We start from the raw sequence: 19,072 nt of genomic DNA, 5'->3' as shown, positions 1-19,072 counted from the left end.
CTTGATCTATTATTTATAGTACGCGCACAACGTAACACTCCCTCCTCCCCCACTTCTGATTCCTTTCCTGCCCCCACCAGGCCCAATAACTTAGGAATCAGGTTATATTGTCCAAGGCGTGGACTTTTATTCATATCAAATCAGGTGACTTACCACAAACCATTGCAAGAGTAAAGTATTCAATTTAGACAAATATCATTAATTCACATCAAAACTCTAGCGACATTAACATGTCAAAGGCAGCAAGTCAATTAGGCATGACATTACATTTGAACTTCCGCTTGGCCTTACACTAGCCTTAAAACTTGGCCAACTCGGCCAACCCACTCAGCTGCGCACATTGTGCCGGCAGGCCCCAGCGTGCTACGGCAAACAGTTGTATATTACGAGCGGAAAGCATTGTACTTGGATATATCATTATTCACAGCTTCAGATTTTTGCGACATCCACATATCAAATTTGGCCGACTCGGCCGACCCACTCAGCTGCGCACATTGTGCCGGGAGGCTCCAACGTGCTACAGCCACCAGTTCATTACTTGAAATCCAGGGCACCGCAAAGCTTGAATTTGCCCAACTCAGTCCGCTGTGCACATTGCGCCGGCAGGCCCCAACGTGCTACAGCCAACAGTTCATTACTTGAAATCCAGGGCACCGCAAAGCTTGAATTTGCCCAACTCAGTCCACTGTGCACATTGCGCCGGCAGGCCCCAACGCGCTGCAAACAGTTCATTACTTGAAATCCAGGGCACCGCATATCGCACCGGCCCTCCGGGGTACCTGAACACAGGCAGCCTCCCCAAACTATCACTCCGTCCATAAGTTGCGGGTTAGGGCAGTAGAGTCCAGGACCACCGGCAGGTCTGTCCCCTCCCTGCCTACCCTTTGCACACTTCCATCCTACCCCCTCCTGGGGTCCATCCAGTCGCTGATCCTCTATCGCCGTGCATGCCCCTTTGATGTTATCTGTCAGCGCTCCGCCTTGCTCTTCTGCCGGGTGGGTGGGTGGTTTCAGATGCTCCAGCGGCTTCCCAGGGATCCAAGGAGACAAAGAGGACGAGATCCCTGGGACAACGCCTTAAATAACTTCGTGCTTAGTTTCAGTTTCCTTTACGTGTAGGAGACGCCCCCTCCATGATTTCATTTCTTCTACCAGCCCCCCGGAAGAGGAGGCTTGGCTCCGTGGCGCGACTAAGGGCGCCCCTCCCCTAGGCGTGGGGGGCGCCTACTCATAGTACGCGCACAACGTAACACTCCCTCCTCCCCCACTTCTGATTCCTTTCCTGCCCCCACCAGGCCCAATAACTTAGGAATCAGGTTATATTGTCCAAGGCGTAGACTTTTATTTATATCAAATCAGGTGACTTACCACAAACCATTGCAAGAGTAAAGTATTCAATTTAGACAAATATCATTAATTCACAACATCAAAACTCTAGCGACATTAACATGTCAAAGGCAGCAAGTCAATTAGGCATGACATTACATTTGAACTTCCGCTTGGCCTTACACTAGCCTTAAAACTTGGCCAACTCGGCCAACCCACTCAGCTGCGCACATTGTGCCGGCAGGCCCCAGCGTGCTACGGCAAACAGTTGTATATTACGAGCGGAAAGCATTGTACTTGGATATATCATTATTCACAGCTTCAGATTTTTGCGACATCCACATATCAAATTTGGCCGACTCGGCCAACCCACTCAGCTGCGCACATTGTGCCGGGAGGCTCCAACGCGCTACAGCCAACAGTTCATTACTTGAAATCCAGGGCACCGCAAAGCTTGAATTTGCCCAACTCAGTCCGCTGTGCACATTGCCCCGGTAGGCCCCAACGCGCTACAGCCAACAGTTCATTACTTGAAATCCAGGGCACCGCAAAGCTTGAATTTGCCCAACTCAGTCCGCTGTGCACATTGCGCCGGCAGGCCCCAACGCGCTGCAAACAGTTCATTACTTGAAATCCAGGGCACCGCATATCGCACCGGCCCTCCGGGGTACCTGAACACAGGCAGCCTCCCCAAACTATCACTCCGTCCTTAAGTTGCGGGTTAGGGCAGTAGAGTCCAGGACCACCGGCAGGTCAGTCCCCTCCCTGCCTACCCTTTGCACACTTCCATCCTACCCCCTCCTGGGGTCCATCCAGTCGCTGATCCTCTATCGCCGTGCATGCCCCTTTGCTGTTATCTGTCAGCGCTCTGCCACAGGGCGAGAAGGTCCCTGGCGCACTCGCCCTCCCCCCCCCCCCGGCGCTGACTGTGCTACCTAATAGCTCAGTATATTTTGGATAAGATTTCCCCACCCTTTCAGGTGACTCGCTGCAGCAGAACCCGACGGAACAAACCCTCTTCTTATCTGCAGGTAGTTGTGCTGATTTGTGGCCAGCGAGCGCCGTTCATGAAAACCCCCAACGACCTGCGGTATTAATTGCGACCACTATATTAACGGTGCCGGCAAGTATTGTGTAAACTTGAACATGACTGCAAAACTCAGGAAATGGAATGTCGTCCGGGAGCCGAACTCTAATGCTCTCTACCCCATAGGAAACCATTATGAGAAAAGCCATGCGTTGAAGATATTCCTGTTGATTCACAGCTTCCCCCTGCCTTCTGAGGTTGCTCCCCATGTTTTCGATATTGTAAATATACGGATAAAACCCGGGACAAAACGGCCACCCAAGGGTGTTACTCCTGGTGTACTTATGCTATTGTACCGCGTAAGGTGTAGTTCTATTGCACCGGAGATGAAAACTATGAAGACGTTGCCTTATCACCACCCATACAAAGGGGTCCAAGGTGTCAGGCCTTTTACCAGACTAAAATATTTAACTTGGATATATATAACACTATGCCTAGTAACCACTGCATTGACGTCCACCTCTGAACGGCAGTCAGGAAATTAGGCACGATATTGCATTTGTACTTCCGCTTGGCCTTGTATTCGTGAGCTGTGCCCATTATGTCAGCAGGCCCCAATGCGCTACCTTGTAATTTGGGCGCTTGACCATACCTTGAATTCGTATTTGGCCGACTCGACCATTGTACCAACAGGATTTAACGCTCCAAAGTCAACAGTTCCTTTACTAGCTGTTGGACAGGCCACACGAAGGGCTTGCTCCCTCCCCGCATGACAAGGCCCAAGCCCCGGCCCGCCAGGCGTGACCCACGAGAATCACCCGCACCCCGTCTCCCGACGGAACTCCTGCCCTCGGACCTCCATGTATCACGGGCCCAAGCCACCACCGGCCCCCTCGGCCGGGTCAAGCCGCCATCTTGGGCCCTGCGCCACGAGGCCGCGTGGCCTCCACCCGACCCTAACCCTGGGCCTGGCCGGCCTCGACATCCCGGCACCACCATCCACCCAGGAGGTGAGCGGACCACTTGGCAGGTCAATGGGAGAACGAAGCGCCAAGGACTCTCCCCCGCCAGGTGCCGATCGCCTCCAGTTCCCCCAGGCACCGGCTCCACCCCCCGCTGGGTGTCTGGACACCTTCATCCCGGACCCTCCGACCTCCAAGTGCGAGGGTCCGGACATCAAAGGGCGCCTGCCCTATAACTGGAGCAGCTCCGGAGCAGGAAGGCAGTTGTATCCTGGAGTCGAGAGACACCGAGAGAACTCAGCCTTGACGGACTACTGGCGCTGCCGTAGCCCTATCTTGTGAACTATCGTCCTGCCTGCTGGTGCTGCCGCGGCCTTCTGCAACATCCATCCTCGTCGGGACCTGCTGGCGCTGCCGCGGCCCGTTGTAACGACCATCTTCACCGGGACCTGCTGGCGCTGCCGCGGACCGTACCTCGACCATCTTCACTGGGACCTGCTGGCGCTGCCGCGGACCGTGTATCGACCATCTTCACCGGGACCTGCTGGCGCTGCCGCAGCCCGTACCAACTAGACCACCAAGCTCGAGGATTGTGAGCTACCCACCATACCATCTCAACTACCAGACTGGTAACCAGACTGTCCCGCTACCCCCTTTTCCCATCTTGAGAGACTTGAATCGAGGGGACCCCTGAGTCCAGACCTCCTTGTACCTTTTCATCGTACCTTAAGAAGTGCTTATAAAGAACGCTAACTCATCTCCTTGTGTGGTATCTGTCTGTGGGGGGGAAGTTATTTGTCTGTACGATCGCTGGAGACGGCTCTCCCCGGAGACCTCTCCCCTTGTCCTCGGCCGACCCTCCCGGTCCGTCTAACATTGGTGGCCAGCGGCGCGATCCGAATCAACGCGTAATCGTACAGAGAGTAGCTCACCCCACGACAAAACCACGATGTCAGCCAAAGATAGCGGTTCCACTGAAAAGTTCCAAATGGATAAGTTAGAAGAATATAGCCACCGCAAACTTAAACAATTCTGCATGGAACTAGGCATTGCTACCACCGGCCTGAGTACCAAAGATGATTTGAAGCGCGCCCTTGAGTCGTGGGCAGAAACTGGGATCACCGGATCCTCCGACCAAAACAGTGTCGCACCAGAGGGGTACGCCACGACTCCCGAGGAGCGGGGAACGGGCCTCTCGCAGGAGGAAATCCAGGAAAGAGAAAGGACAAGATTACACGAGTTGGAAATGGCACGACTCAAGATGGACGGTGAACTAAAGTTAGCCGAGCAGAAACTAAATCTAGAGCATCTGCGGCTCCGAGAGGAACGAGAAGAAAAACAGAGACAGAGAGAGCTTGAGGAAAAAAGAATAACACTCGAACACGAGCGCAAACTGGCGGAAATAGAACTTCGGAAACAGAATAAAGAACCGGGGGTGCCTGAGCGACCGCACACCCCAGGGGCAACCGAGAAAAAAGTCCACATCCCCAAGGATGTTGTCCGAGAGTATGTCCGAGAAGACGACATACAGCAGTGGTTCAAAGCCTACGAGATCGCCATGACCTCCCACCGGATCGACCGGAGTGATTGGGGAGCCGGACTATGGGGGAGGTTCGTCAACGAAGGTCGCGATGCCCTGTTGCAGCTCCCAGATCACCAAATGTCGTCCTACGACCACATGAAGGCTGCCCTCCTCACCCGCTACGGCCTCACACCCGAGATGTACCGCCAGAGGTTCAGAGATTGCACCCGGATCCCGGGTACAACTTGGGTGGAGTACGTAAACTATTTCAGCCGAGCCTTCGAGGGTTGGATCAAGGGGAGCCATGTAACGACCTACGAACAACTCTTTAACCTTATGGTATGGGAACACCTGTCGAACAACTGTTTCGTCGAGCTCAGGCAGCACCTCCTCGACAGTAAATTGACTGACCCCCGGCAGCTCGCCGCTGAAGCTGACCGATGGGAAAGCACCCGAGTGGGCCGGAGAGGACCACACGAGCAGAACCGAAGCAACCAAGGCCAGCACCGTCCTCGGGGAGGAGGAGGAGGCCAGGGGCGAGGGAGAGACACCCTCCCGGCAACACCCGTGGCCAGCACCCCGCCCCCGGCCGGCCAGGGAAACCCCCCGATGCGTCCAGGGTTCCGAGCCAATGTCACGTGCCACCGATGCCAGCGAGTCGGCCATTACGCCAATGACCCGAGCTGCCCGCAGAACCAAACGCCCAAGCCCCGCCAGGTAGCTGCCACCGCCCTGGGGGAAGAACGACTATCAGAGGAACAAGAAGAGTATGAGCCGGCCCAGCAAGAGTGGGAACCGGCCGCCATGGTTCTAGCGTGCCTAGGGGGAAAAGACATAGTCCCGCGGGCTCCCCTACCCGCCAACACCAGGAAATACGGTCAGTGGGTGACCATTAATGGGCATCGGGCCGAGGCCTTACGTGACACAGGCGCCAGTGTGACGGCCGTCCGCTGTCACCTGGTGAAACCCGAGCAGATCCTGCCGAACATTCTCTGCCCCGTCCGCTCAGCCGACAATTCCGAAAGTCTGTGTCAAATGGCCTGCGTCCCCTTCGAATGGGGAGGGGTCTCCGGCCTGTTGAAAGTGACGGTCCGGGATGATGCCCCCGTGGACTGCCTCCTGGGGAATGACCTTGAGAGTTCCCCGTGGGCCACCGTTGAGAGAAGAGAGCACCTGGGGATGCTGGGCCTCCCGGACTGGGCCTGCGTAACCACCCGGTCCATGGCCGCCCGTGCCGTCCCCCGACCAGAAGAACCGGAATGGCCAGCACCTCCGCCCCCGGTCGCCCCAGTAGAAGACAACGACGAGGCCAACCCCCCGGAACCAACGACCGAAAGGGACGCGCAACCCCAGGACCTCCCCGGCCTGGCTCAGTGGCGTCAAGAAGGGGGGCCCACCCAAGAACAGTTCCGCCAGGAGCAAAAGACCTGCCCCTCCCTCGAGGGACTCCGCCAACAAGCCAGCGCCCAGAGCGCAGGGGACTCCACCGGAACTCACTGGGTCTACTGGGAGAACGACCTGCTATACAGCGAACAGAGAATCGCAGAGCTAGGGGCCGGTCGAGTACTGGTGGTACCTCTCCGCTTCAGAGACTTCCTGCTCAACCTGGCCCACGATGTCCCCCTGGCTGGACACCTGGGCCAAGACAAAACTTACAGTCGCCTAGTGACCCACTTTTTCTGGCCGAAGATGCGGAACGACGTCCTGAACCACTGCCGGTCCTGCCCCACGTGCCAGGCCAGCGGGAAGAGTGGCCGTAAGCTGAAAGCCCCTCTACAACCCTTCCCAGTGGTCACCACCCCGTTCGAGAGGGTAGGAATAGACATTGTGGGGCCCCTGGACCCCCGCACGGCACAAGGACATAGGTTCATCCTGGTACTGGTGGATCACGCCACCCGCTACCCCGAGGCGGTGCCTCTACGAACTGTAACAGCTCCGGTGGTTGGCCGGGCCCTAATGGGGATCTTCTCCCGGGTGGGCTTCCCCCGAGAAGTCGTCAGCGACCGAGGCACGAACTTCATCTCCAAATACATGAAGTCCCTCTGGCAACAGTGCGGGGTCACCTACCGATTCACGACCCCCTATCACCCCCAAGGGAACGGACTAGTGGAGCGATTCAACCGCACTCTCAAGGGGATGATTGGGGGATTGGAAGAGCCCCTCCGTCGCCAGTGGGATGTACTACTCCCGTGCCTCCTCTTCGCCTACCGAGAAGTTCCCCAGAAGTCCCTCGGTTTTAGCCCTTTCGAACTCCTGTACGGGCACCCTGTGCGAGGGCCCCTCAGCCTAGTCAAAGAAGGTTGGGAGATGGCCCCCCTAAAGACCCCTCCAGACGTCTTCAAGTACCTCCTGGCCCTACGCAATCAGACCCGGCGCTTCAGGGAGATGGCCAAGGCGAACCTCGAGGCCAGCCAGGAAGACATGAAGAGATGGTATGATCACAATGCCTCCTCCGTCGAGTTCGAACCTGGTCAACGAGTGTGGGTGATGTCCCCCACCGAACCATGTGCCTTGCAAGATAAGTGGACGGGGCCCTTCAAGGTGGTCGAGCGCAAAAGCCCCGTCACTTACCTCATCGACATGGGGACCCCCCGGAACCCCCTTCGGGTCCTCCACACCAACAGACTCAAACCACACTTTGTGCGCTCAGAACTCAGCCTCCTGATGGCTACGGACAGGGGGGCAGAGGAGGACTCCGAACCCCTCCCGGATCTCCTGAAGACTCAGGAGAACGACGGTTCCGTGGACGGGGTCCGGCTCTCCGATGCCCTCACCCCAGAGCAACGCCAGGGCTGCCGGGACCTCCTGCTGCGGTTCGCTTCACTGTTCTCCCTCACTCCCGGGGTCACCCCTTGGTGCCTGCACGACGTGGACACCGGGGACAGTCCCCCTATCCGACACCGGGCCTACCGCGTACCAGATCGGGTACGGGCCTGCATACAAGAGGAAGTGGCCAAAATGCTCACGATCGGGGTCATCGAGCCCTCGGACAGTCCCTGGGCCAGCCCGGTTGTATTGGTCCCCAAAGCCGCTGCCCCCGGCACCACACCTGAACTGAGATTCTGCGTCGACTACCGGGGCTTGAACGCTGTCACCCGAACCGACGCTCATCCTATCCCCCGAGCGGATGAATTGATCGACCGGCTGGGGGCCGCCCGCTACCTCAGTATCTTCGACCTAACAGCGGGCTACTGGCAGATCGGTCTCACACCCCGGGCTCAAGAACGGTCCGCCTTCTCTACCCCCGATGGCCACTACCACTTCAAGGTCATGCCCTTCGGCATGAAGAACGCCCCCGCTACATTTCAACGTCTTGTGAACCAGGTCTTGGCGGGGCTCGAAGAGTTCAGCGCTGCCTACCTGGACGATATCGCTGTATACAGCCGCCACTGGTCCGACCACCTCCTCCACCTCCAGGAGGTCCTACAGGCCCTCCAGCGGGCCGGCCTCACGATTAAGGCCGGCAAATGCCAAATTGGTCAAGGGTCCGTGACCTACCTGGGGCACCAGGTGGGAAGCGGGCTGGTGGCCCCACTGCAACTTAAAATTGCTGCCATCCAGTCCTGGCAGCCCCCCGTCACCCAGACCGAAGTCCGAGCCTTCTTGGGGCTCACCGGCTACTACCGGCGGTTCGTGAGGGACTACGGCAGCATTGTGGGGCCCCTCACTGGTCTCACGTCCAAGAACCAACCGAAGCGGATTAACTGGACCCCCGATTGTCAAGCGGCCTTCGAAAAGCTGAAGGCCGCCCTGTGCACCGCCCCTGTGCTCCAGGCCCCCGATTACAGTCGGGAATTCGTGGTACAGACAGACGCCTCCGACCACGGCATCGGAGCGGTTCTTTCCCAAGTGAACCCCGAGGGTCATGACCAGCCGGTGGCCTTCATCAGCCGACGTCTCCTGGCCCGAGAACAGCGCTGGAGCACAATCGAGAGGGAGGCCTTCGCAGTGGTGTGGGCCCTCAAAAAGCTCCGGCCCTATCTCTTCGGTACCCACTTCCGGGTACAAACCGACCATAGACCCCTGCAGTGGCTGATGCAGATGCGGGGGGAGAACCCAAAACTATTGCGCTGGTCCATCTCCCTGCAGGGAATGGACTTCACCGTGGAGCACCGACCGGGCCAAGACCACGCCAACGCAGATGGCCTGTCACGCTTCTTCCGCCTCGACGAGGAGAGTCCCCAAGAAGATGGGTGACTCTCCCCGCCTTCAGCTGGGGGGGACGCATGTTGGACAGGCCACACGAAGGGCTTGCTCCCTCCCCGCATGACAGGGCCCAAGCCCCGGCCCGCCAGGCGTGACCCACGAGAATCACCCGCACCCCGTCTCCCGACGGAACTCCTGCCCTCGGACCTCCATGTATCACGGGCCCAAGCCACCACCGGCCCCCTCGGCCGGGTCAAGCCGCCATCTTGGGCCCTGCGCCACGAGGCCGCGTGGCCTCCACCCGACCCTAACCGTGGGCCTGGCCGGCCCCGACATCCCGGCACCACCATCCACCCAGGAGGTGAGCGGACCACTTGGCAGGTCAATGGGAGAACGAAGCGCCAAGGACTCTCCCCCGCCAGGTGCCGATCACCTCCAGTTCCCCCAGGCACCGGCTCCACCCCCCGCTGGGTGTCTGGACACCTTCATCCCGGACCCTCCGACCTCCAAGTGCGAGGGTCCGGACATCAAAGGGCGCCTGCCCTATAACTGGAGCAGCTCCGGAGCAGGAAGGCAGTTGTATCCTGGAGTCGAGAGACACCGAGAGAACTCAGCCTTGACGGACTACTGGCGCTGCCGTAGCCCTATCTTGTGAACTATCGTCCTGCCTGCTGGCGCTGCCGCGGCCTTCTGCAACATCCATCCTCGTCGGGACCTGCTGGCGCTGCCGCGGCCCGTTGTAACGACCATCTTCACCGGGACCTGCTGGCGCTGCCGCGGGCCGTACCTCGACCATCTTCACTGGGACCTGCTGGCGCTGCCGCGGACCGTGTATCGACCATCTTCACCGGGACCTGCTGGCGCTGCCGCGGCCCGTACCAACTAGACCACCAAGCTCGAGGATTGTGAGCTACCCACCATACCATCTCAACTACCAGACTGGTAACCAGACTGTCCCGCTACCCCCTTTTCCCATCTTGAGAGACTTGAATCGAGGGGACCCCTGAGTCCAGACCTCCTTGTACCTTTTCATCGTACCTTAAGAAGTGCTTATAAAGAACGCTAACTCATCTCCTTGTGTGGTATCTGTCTGTGGGGGGGAAGTTATTTGTCTGTACGATCGCTGGAGACGGCTCTCCCCGGAGACCTCTCCCCTTGTCCTCGGCCGACCCTCCCGGTCCGTCTAACACTAGCCATCTAGGGCGCGCGGCCTTACATTTGAACTTGGGCGACTTAACCGACTCACTCCGCTGCGCCCACTGTGCCAGCCGGTACCAACGGCCTCCAGTGAACAGTTTACCTCTAGCAATTCAGGGCATGTGGCCTATGACAACCTAAACCAAGCGGCCTCCAGAGAGGCTGGACCTGCTGAGTACTCCAACTGAAACACGACCTCCTGTAAATGACTCCGCTTACGTAGTGCTGCATTATTTTTGAGCCTGGCACGACTAGTGTGTTTCATTGAACTGGTGACGCGTATTCAGTCCCTTCCACTTATTGCTTCTATTTAACCCAAGTGCTTATCAATTGTTATGCAAAATGAGTGCCAAACAATACAAAAATTGTGTTGCCCTCGTTGAAGGCAATCAGTGGAGGTTGTCTCTATGATTAACTATTCCGACCCTCTCAACTGCATTCATTGTGCCAGCCGGCCCCACTACGCTGTGCTTACTGCATCTATTTAACCCAAGCACTTATCAATTGTTATTGAAAGGAAGTACCGACCAATAAGCACCAAATGAAGTTGCCCTTGTTGGAGGTAAGCGGTAATTGACGGATTCATTATTCGTTTACCGCGGCCCACTCAGCTGTGGACATTGTGTCAGCATGCCCGACGCGCTGCAGCAACCCATTCGGTACAGCAACCATTTCTTATGCACTCGTCTTAGGTTGTTCCTGCTACTGCGCTACGTGCCGCCACCATGGCTAGTAAGGTGGCACAGAAAGTTGTCTCAACCTCCCTTGACGTAAGGAATATAGCCCATTCAACATGGACAGGGGCCGATTGTGCCAACTTTGGGAGCAAGGTGTTCATCAAAAGACCATTGCCTCGAGAAAGATTGCGCCCTGGCTCTGTATCTCTATAGACTCATGAGAAGGATCATGTGTTTAGCTGCACGCATGGGTATGGAGGCTGGTACCCAAGTGACCCAGGCGAGTTAAGCCGGACCTACTCACTCTGGAGAAAAATTAACCCTTATTGGCACTGGTAGGAGTAATGTGACCGAACACGCTGCCAGGGCGCTCATCCCTGCGAGTTGTATCAACTCTGCAAGCAAAACTTTGCTGGATCTACCTTCAAAGTACTGTCTTATCCCTGGTTACTTAAAGGGGGCAGCTCCAAACCTTTTTTAATGAAACTTTTCTAGACAGTTTGAGGATCGTTCACATATGATTTGTGAATAAAAACAGGGTGTGGGGTTGCAACCAGTGCCAGAAACTCGCCGCGTTTGTAAAATTGAACATTTTGAGTCCAAACATTTACTTGTTAGCCGTGGCATTTCTTTTATATTTGAAAAAGTTGAATATCATTTTCTCCTGATGTATTACCTGCCCTGAGTTAGTCAATTTAGCTGAAGAACTTCTTAAATAAGCATAATATGCCCTTTTTAGGTAAATCCAATATATGAGTATACGATCCTCTGGCTTGAAGAGGCTCTGGAAGTACTTCATTTGACCTTTAAATCAAATATGCCAACAAACATGAAAGGCCATTTTTTGATCATTTCTTCTCAAATTGTTGCAGGTTAGTAGTAGGGGACCGGATTCCTTTAGTATGGTTTGACCATTTAGCAATCCCATTCCACTTTGTTTCCTCAGCTGCTCACTAACCCTGGGCCTAGGACTACACTACTCTTGCGTAGTTTGCGCAACTACACGCTACGCGAATTGCACGTAGCACAGTGCAAAAACCCATAGTGGAGCGGGCATTTTTTGCTTGCTCGCAGTCCTCAACGTCAAGTTGGCAACCGCGAGCGAGCAAAATAACATCCCGGCAAGACTTTTTCCTCGTTCGCAATCAGCAACATCAAGTTGCCGATAGCGAGCGTGGAAAATAAACCCCTCAGCGAGATTCTCAACACGGGGAGGTCAGGTTTCTCATTGCGAGTGGTCGTGTATGCTCGCGACCGCTCGCGATGAGAAATTACCAGTCCGCGTTGAGAAAGCTGCCGCTCGAGTACAAATCTACTTGAGCGGCAGAAAACGACCGCTTGCACTGTGCAAGATGCGTTTTGCAATGATTGCACAGTGCGGACATGCATCTGGCACTATGCAATCAGTGAGAACAGCATTTTGCACAGTGCACTACGCACTTCGCGTAGCGCTACTACGCAGACTACGCCCAGGGTTAGTGCTCACACAGGCCCTGCAATTCAGACATTAAGATGCTGGGAAAGGAGCTCTCTTAGGTCATAACCTCTTATTTCATTGATCATTTTAAAGCTCAACTTCATGCCAAGCCATATCATAGGAGCCTAATAGACATATACAAAGACGAGTCCTGAAAAAGCTACTGTTTACTTTATATGAAGGCACACAAATAGAACGTGAAGGACACGTTTTTAAAAAAAAGTCTGTGTACGAGCGTTAGTAGAAATAATACCAGGACAATACCATATTCACACTTGCGCTCTCCGCATTGTGAGAAGCGTATAAAAGGTTTATGTAATTCCACTGTGCTTGTATGCTTGTCTTGCATCTTCATGACAAATACATAGACAGCAACACAAGTTACTCCCAGAACAAAATGAAAAGCAAAGATCTGATCCTCAAAGAATACGTAGCAGGAGGCACAATCACTCAATAGAATAAGTTCACAATTAAACTCAGGAATACATTGGACACAATTCAAGTGATGGTCATGGGGTCAGAAACAATGTAAACAAAAAACTAACTTTAAACAGTTATACAGTTAGAAAGCACTGTCTATATTAAAACCCTTTGCAGACCATGATGATGAGAACGGTGAGCTTAAAGGTATCCAGGGCCTGGGCTTGGTATTAAACCTCCTATGCCCTCATTATGGGCGCCCCAGGAGAGTGTGGTATAGGTTCTGCATCCACAGAGTTAACAATACCGTGGTCGCATTCACTCTAGGGGTTTCATAAAGAGGAGAGATTCCGAGTTGCACCCTGAGAATCCCATGAGAAATGAGGAATTACCAGGGGAACCAGTAATTCCACGTTTGCGTCCACCAAAAATTCCTCATTTTCCACTGGACTTTCTCCAGCAACTAACATCTCTAAGTGAATCTTACAGATCTGGGACATTACCAAAGAGCTCTTTATACTAGTAGACACGGTAACTGCTGCCAGGAGTTAAAGGCAGCTCGTGGTGATGCCTCCAGGGCTAACAGTGAGATTTAAAGACTCTGTAGAAACACTCATTAAGGTACAAATAATAGGCGTCCATGCGTCTGCCCCTGCATTTATCCATATAAGTCACAAAACCAGAAATAGGAGTGTCATCCAAAACCGGGAAAATAGTGGATAACTTATTCAAGAGAAGTTAAGAGCATTCGGAGCAGCCTGCATGCTGTACGTATATTAAATGTTTAATTCTTATATTTTAAGAAGGTATTATGCTGCTGTATTTGGCATCAGCACGATGATTCAGTTGCAGACCAGGACAGTGTGTGATTTGGAGGCCCGTGTATTGAATCTCAGCATGGCCAACTCAGCAATTAATGCTTCTGCGGTCGATACATGCAGAACATTACACTGGGTAATGGTAACGCCTATTTTAAAGCAATTGACCTGGATAAAAGCAGTTACACATAGAACAGTCTTTGCATCCACTCATTTCAGTATAAAATGAATGAGTTTTTGTGATGCTTCCGGGGTTAATGAAAACCGATTACTTTTGAACCAATCAAGTGAAGTGATTTACATATTGGCAAACATACATCCTTTTAACTTGTCTCTCCAAATGAATTTGTAAATCTGTCTAAGATGGTGTCACGCTTGGCCTCGTTTACACGAATTATCGTGCACAGAAATAAAGCATGCCCGTTTAAGCAGCGCATATCATTTGCTTCTAAGTATTTGCCTAATATCCAAAAAATATTCAAAAGCCTGATTTGTGCACCTGCGGGCACTGCAAACAGTACCCAGGTGTGCAGAAAGATTAGCCCTTGCCAGGCGCGGTGACTCACCAAGACCTGCCCCTATGTACTGCTATTTCCGGCACTTGGGACAAAAGACATTACATTGTTTCAGGCAAAAGATAAGGTAAGTCACTTCTTGAATATCCGACAAGTTTTTGCCCTTCACAAGAAAAGAACATGGCCCAGACGTGTTTGTGGGTTACAGAAAATCCTACAATGATTTACTGTGCTCATTCTGCTAGTCAACAGGCAAACACCCACAGAGAAAACCACCTACCAACTAACCGTATATGTCACTTAATACCAGGAACTGATAGAAATTATTCATAAAACACGCACATTTACCAACAAACTCACCATACGAAAACAGTTTGTTGTATAATATGCAAAAAACTAACTTGAGATGAACAGAATACTTTGACAAATCATTAAGCTTTTTTCTTTTTTTAACGAATACATCTGAAAAAGTTGAAGACGTGTACTTACTGCAGGTGAGCTCCGGCACGAAAGTCCTTCCTGCTCTGAAGGCTTCTAGTCGAACTCCAGTAGGCGTGATTTACAGAGATAAGTAGGACACCTGACCTGAACAATTCGGGCTCCATGGCAACCAGGATATGGTTACCTGTGGAGCGCGCAGGCAGGGGAGGGGCAAGGTGGGGCAGTGCTGGTCACTTCTTGTCTGACGTTGGTACCTTCCCATGCCCACGCTGAACACTGGGCTCTCTTTCTGCCTCCATCTGGATCAGATTTCATCAAATTAGGAAAAATAAATGGGCGCCTGTGTGTGTCTCTCTCTACTCCGGGGGCTGGCGAGGGGGATCACTGAAAGAAGAACTGCACAGAAAGTTAGAACTGTGTGTGCCTTTTGTTCCACGTGAAAAGCTGGGTTCAGTGGAGCTTTGAGGTACTAGTAGCGGAGTGCAGTTACTACACGCATGTTAGTTTCACTTAAAAAAAAGTTGCAATTTCTTAACTGTGTCTTGATCAAAAAATAGATTTGGAGAACATTAAAAGGACCACTTTGAGTTTTAGAAAAACAACTTTAGTACTGCAAGTGTCGGGTGCACCTGTGCCTGCTTGGTACCTTCGCTGAAACCCTGCGTTAAACAATGCTGCTAATCCCTACATTGAATGAAAAAAATATCAAGGGCTGTAGCCAGAAACTTTGCACAGGTGCAAAAAAACACACACAAAAGAACCCAAACCAAATACATCTGCACATTTTCCTGCTTGCATAATGAGCAGAAATTGCTTCAAATCAAACATGTTAGATGTGTTTACAGAGTAGGACATTATACAATTTGAATGTTCTCACTTTCAGAATGGGGAAGAGTGGAATATGCTTCAGGTAAAATAAGTATTCTATTTCTAATTATAATTATGCAAAACCAGTATCTTTTAATTTTTTAGACCTTTAAGGATGGCATTTCAACTTAAAATCTGTATCATGCATTGGAAATGCTGTACAAGCAATACATATCATTAACAAGGATTTCAAAATAAATATCCCTTTTCATTAATTTTGTGATATGAACAGGAGTAAATTCGCTTGCCCGCCTCCTTATTACAGAAGCAGCAGATTAAGTGCAAAGAGTTTTGTTGTTTGTTTCCAGCATTGCAGATTCTATGAACAGGTTCAAAGTATATATCCACTAAAGGTAATGGGCCAGATGTATCAAAGGCCTTTACTCATTCTGCGTCTATAGGAGAATGCGTTCATACATAGGGCCCTATGGGCCGTATTTAGAGATTGGCAGACAGGGTTCTCTGTCAAAAGCGAACCAGATGTAGTGTCTGCCATATTAAGAGTGCATGCAGTAAAAGGCACTCGGAATAGTGTGTGTGGGACAGCTAGCATGTTTTGACGAAGTTCTCATCTGCTCAATTAAACAACATGGCATGCAGTGTGAATTATTTTTTTCAATTCAATTCAATTTATTGCATAATTAATAAAAATTATTACAATCCACATTTAATAAAAACAATTGTAAAACTTGCGATCATAAATTACTTGTTTCGTCTTGTCTTTTTTTTTTTTTTTTTTAAACCAGGTCACAAGTCCCCGGAAGAATAAACTTATAGTTTTTGAATTCTTAGTCTAACACGTTTTAAGATGTAATCACGTGGTAGAGCGTCCGGCCTTAATCACTGTGTTCCACTTTAGTTAAAGTGTAGGGCTGCTCATTTGCCCGGGAGTAGTTTTTTAGCTTCTGTCATGAATTTGAGTCCCCGGCAAGCAAAAGTGGGAGAGGAGCCACTCAACCAAGTTATTATCGCTTGCCGGCATGTTTTTATGTTCAAATTGAGACAAATAGCACTTAGGTATTTCCTTCTCAGTGTCATTAGCGCTGGGCACACGCAAAACAGATGTGTTAGGGTTTCATTATGGTATCCACATAGTCTACATTGGAGACTTTCATTCTGATATTTCCACGACGGTCTTAGATCTTTAGAATAATGCAGACCCAGTCTGTAGTCTATGAAGATTTTTTTTAAGTGTTGACTAAAGTGAGTTGCTAAATAGGTCTGCTGTTTCTGATAAGAGTAGGAAGAGATTACGGTCCAAGCGTGGCGTCGAGAAGCCAGTATAGTTTTGTCCTCTAATGAAGATTTCCTTTTTGCCACTCTGTTGGCTATTTTACAGAAAGTAGTATGTTCGATTTCTTTGTTCCAAGTTTCTAGGAGATTCGTGCAAACAGGAGTTCAGGTAAATTGCCCAAGAATTTCCGGTAGACTCTCTGTCTTGGGAGCTTATTTCTTGCCAACAAACGTGGTCCATGGACTTGGGTTGGGCTAGCCGAAGTTTATGACACCATTTTGCAAACCTTGACATTGAGCGAAAGTGTTGATTTTGTAATCCAAATTCAAGGCGGACTTGAGCCGCAGATGCTGATTTAGGCAGATTGAACACAGATTTGTAGATTTTATTCTGTAGTTCGTTTAAAATTTTGGCCTCACCTCCGAGCCAAGTGACTAGTCCGTATGATAGTGTAGGTTGAATTTGGGCAGACATTACCCTCAGGAGGTGCGTATAATTGGGACCCCCCATTTTTTGTTGAAGCTGTCTATATGCGTAAATCAGTGTTTGGGACTTTGCTTTTATAGTCAGAGTATGTTCTTTTTTTGAGTTGCCTTTCCCAATTGTCACGCCTAGGTACCGGTAGTAATTCTCTTCTTCCAGTACTGACTTATCAATCGACCATGTAAATTTAATCTTCTTATGTTCAACTAGTCGAAGAATTTTTGTCTTTTCCCTATTTAGTTCCAGTTTTTCTTGTACTAAATAGGAATGAAGGTTGGTTATCAGACGTTGTAAGCCTATTGGGGTTTTGCTTAGTAGAACAATGTCGTCCGCAAACTGCAGGATTGGAATGTAGTCATTCCCTAGTTTGGGTGCGTGGTTGTTTATTTGTCCTAGGTTACTACCTAAGTCTGCCAAAAACAGGTTGAATAGGCACGGGGCCAGGACACAGCCTTGTTTTAAGCCGTCCTGAGTTTTGATTTTTGATGTTAAGCTCGATCCCTGGCTTAATTTAACCCTTGCCCATGTGTCGGTGTATAGGCAGATTATAGCGTTTAGCAGCATCCTAGGCATCCCCCAGTCTTTGAGCTTTTCCCATAGTCTTAACCGGCTCACTCGATCGAAGGCTGCTCTTATGTCTATAAAACACCCGTACAATTGTTGGTTCTTTTTCTCAGCTCTCTCCATCAGCAGTGCCAGTGTCGTCAGGTTTGTTGTTGTCCCCATCCCCTGTCTAAAGCCGATTTGGAAAATGGGAAGTAAGTTGTTATTTTCTACCCATACTTGAACCTGCTCTAAAAGACATGAAGCATACAGTTTTCCTTCTACATCTATGAGAGAGATCAGCCTATAGTTAGCTGGGGTTCTTCTATTCCCCTTTTTGTAGATGGGGTGGATGATGTTTCCTTTCCACGATGTAGGCATACGACGAGTGATAAAGATTTGGTTGAACAAAGCTGTTAAGTGGTTGGACCAGAAGTCCTTATTCAATTTAAATATGGCTGTCGGTAGTCCGTTTGGGCCAGGAGCACCCTCGGGTTTTAGTTTCTGTAAAAGTTTTATTACACTTTTGCAGGATGTCAGTACTGGCTGGTCGTAATCCCGTTTTTCCTTGTCCAGGTCGATTAGCTTATTTAAACTTTCCTGGGGGCCCACTTGGTTACCTGAGTCCGTTGCGTTGGTTGCCCGTAGCATTTTGTTAGATGGGGCAGTGTCCTTTATTGCATAGAGGTTCCTTACGTGGGCTTCCCAGACATCGGCATTAATGCCAGGATCGTGAGACATCACTTCGCCTTTGTTCAAGTTGTTAATAATCCCCCAGAAATCCCGAGAGTTTTGCTGTTTACTGGCTGATAGAAGTTTTAGCCAGATTGATTCTTTGTATTTGGCCTTTGCCACCCACAGCATTTTACGGTAATTCTTCCTCAGGCTCCTTAACAGAGTGTAGTTCGAATTGTTTCCTTGATTTTTGGACGTGTGAACGTTCCGTTGCTCCCTAGATTTTTTTTTTTTTCCAGTCTTAGTTCATCAGTGAACCAGGGTTCTTTTAAGGTTTTTAAGTTGTTTGGAGTGGCTGGGGGGGCAGAATGTTTTTGAATTAAGGTGTCAACCAGGTTTTCCCAGTGTTTTACAAGCTCTCCATCCTCTGGTTGTTCATGTTCTAACATAAATTTGTTTGCTGTTGCCTGGATTTCTTCGATTTTTCCCCCTCTCCATCTGATTTTTCTCAAATTAAATTTCTCCGGCAAGTGAGTCAGTGAGATTATCTTGTTAAGCCTGGTGACTGCTGATTTCAACCTGATGATTTGGGGAAAGTGATCACTTTCTGTACGCTGGACTATGTCATAGTCTACAATACTATCTGTTATGCTCTTACTTATTATTGTAAAGTCTATGGTGGACTTGACTTTCCCACTCATATAAGTTGGTCCTGTTGTTGAGTTTCCCCTTTTTTCACTTC

At 50.9% G+C, this 19,072-nt stretch overlaps 1 protein-coding gene across 1 annotated transcript in view; it reads right to left on the bottom strand.

Annotated features, from left to right (window-relative positions):
• LOC146789198 (anterior gradient protein 3-like) overlaps positions 1-14,924 on the bottom strand; it is a 125,600-nt gene extending 110,676 nt beyond the window's left edge. Inside the window, exon 1 of the mRNA XM_085630796.1 lies at positions 14,577-14,924. The gene's annotated coding sequence lies outside the window, so the exon portion shown is untranslated. The remainder of the gene's footprint in view (positions 1-14,576) is intronic.
• Between the last annotated feature and the right edge of the window lie 4,148 nt (positions 14,925-19,072).

This window comes from Triturus cristatus, chromosome 10, assembly GCF_964204655.1.
Source record: "Triturus cristatus chromosome 10, aTriCri1.1, whole genome shotgun sequence".
NCBI classification, from domain to species: Eukaryota; Metazoa; Chordata; class Amphibia; order Caudata; family Salamandridae; genus Triturus; species Triturus cristatus.
Note: the sequence above shows the minus strand (reverse complement) of the source record. Positions and strands in the feature narration are given on the sequence as shown.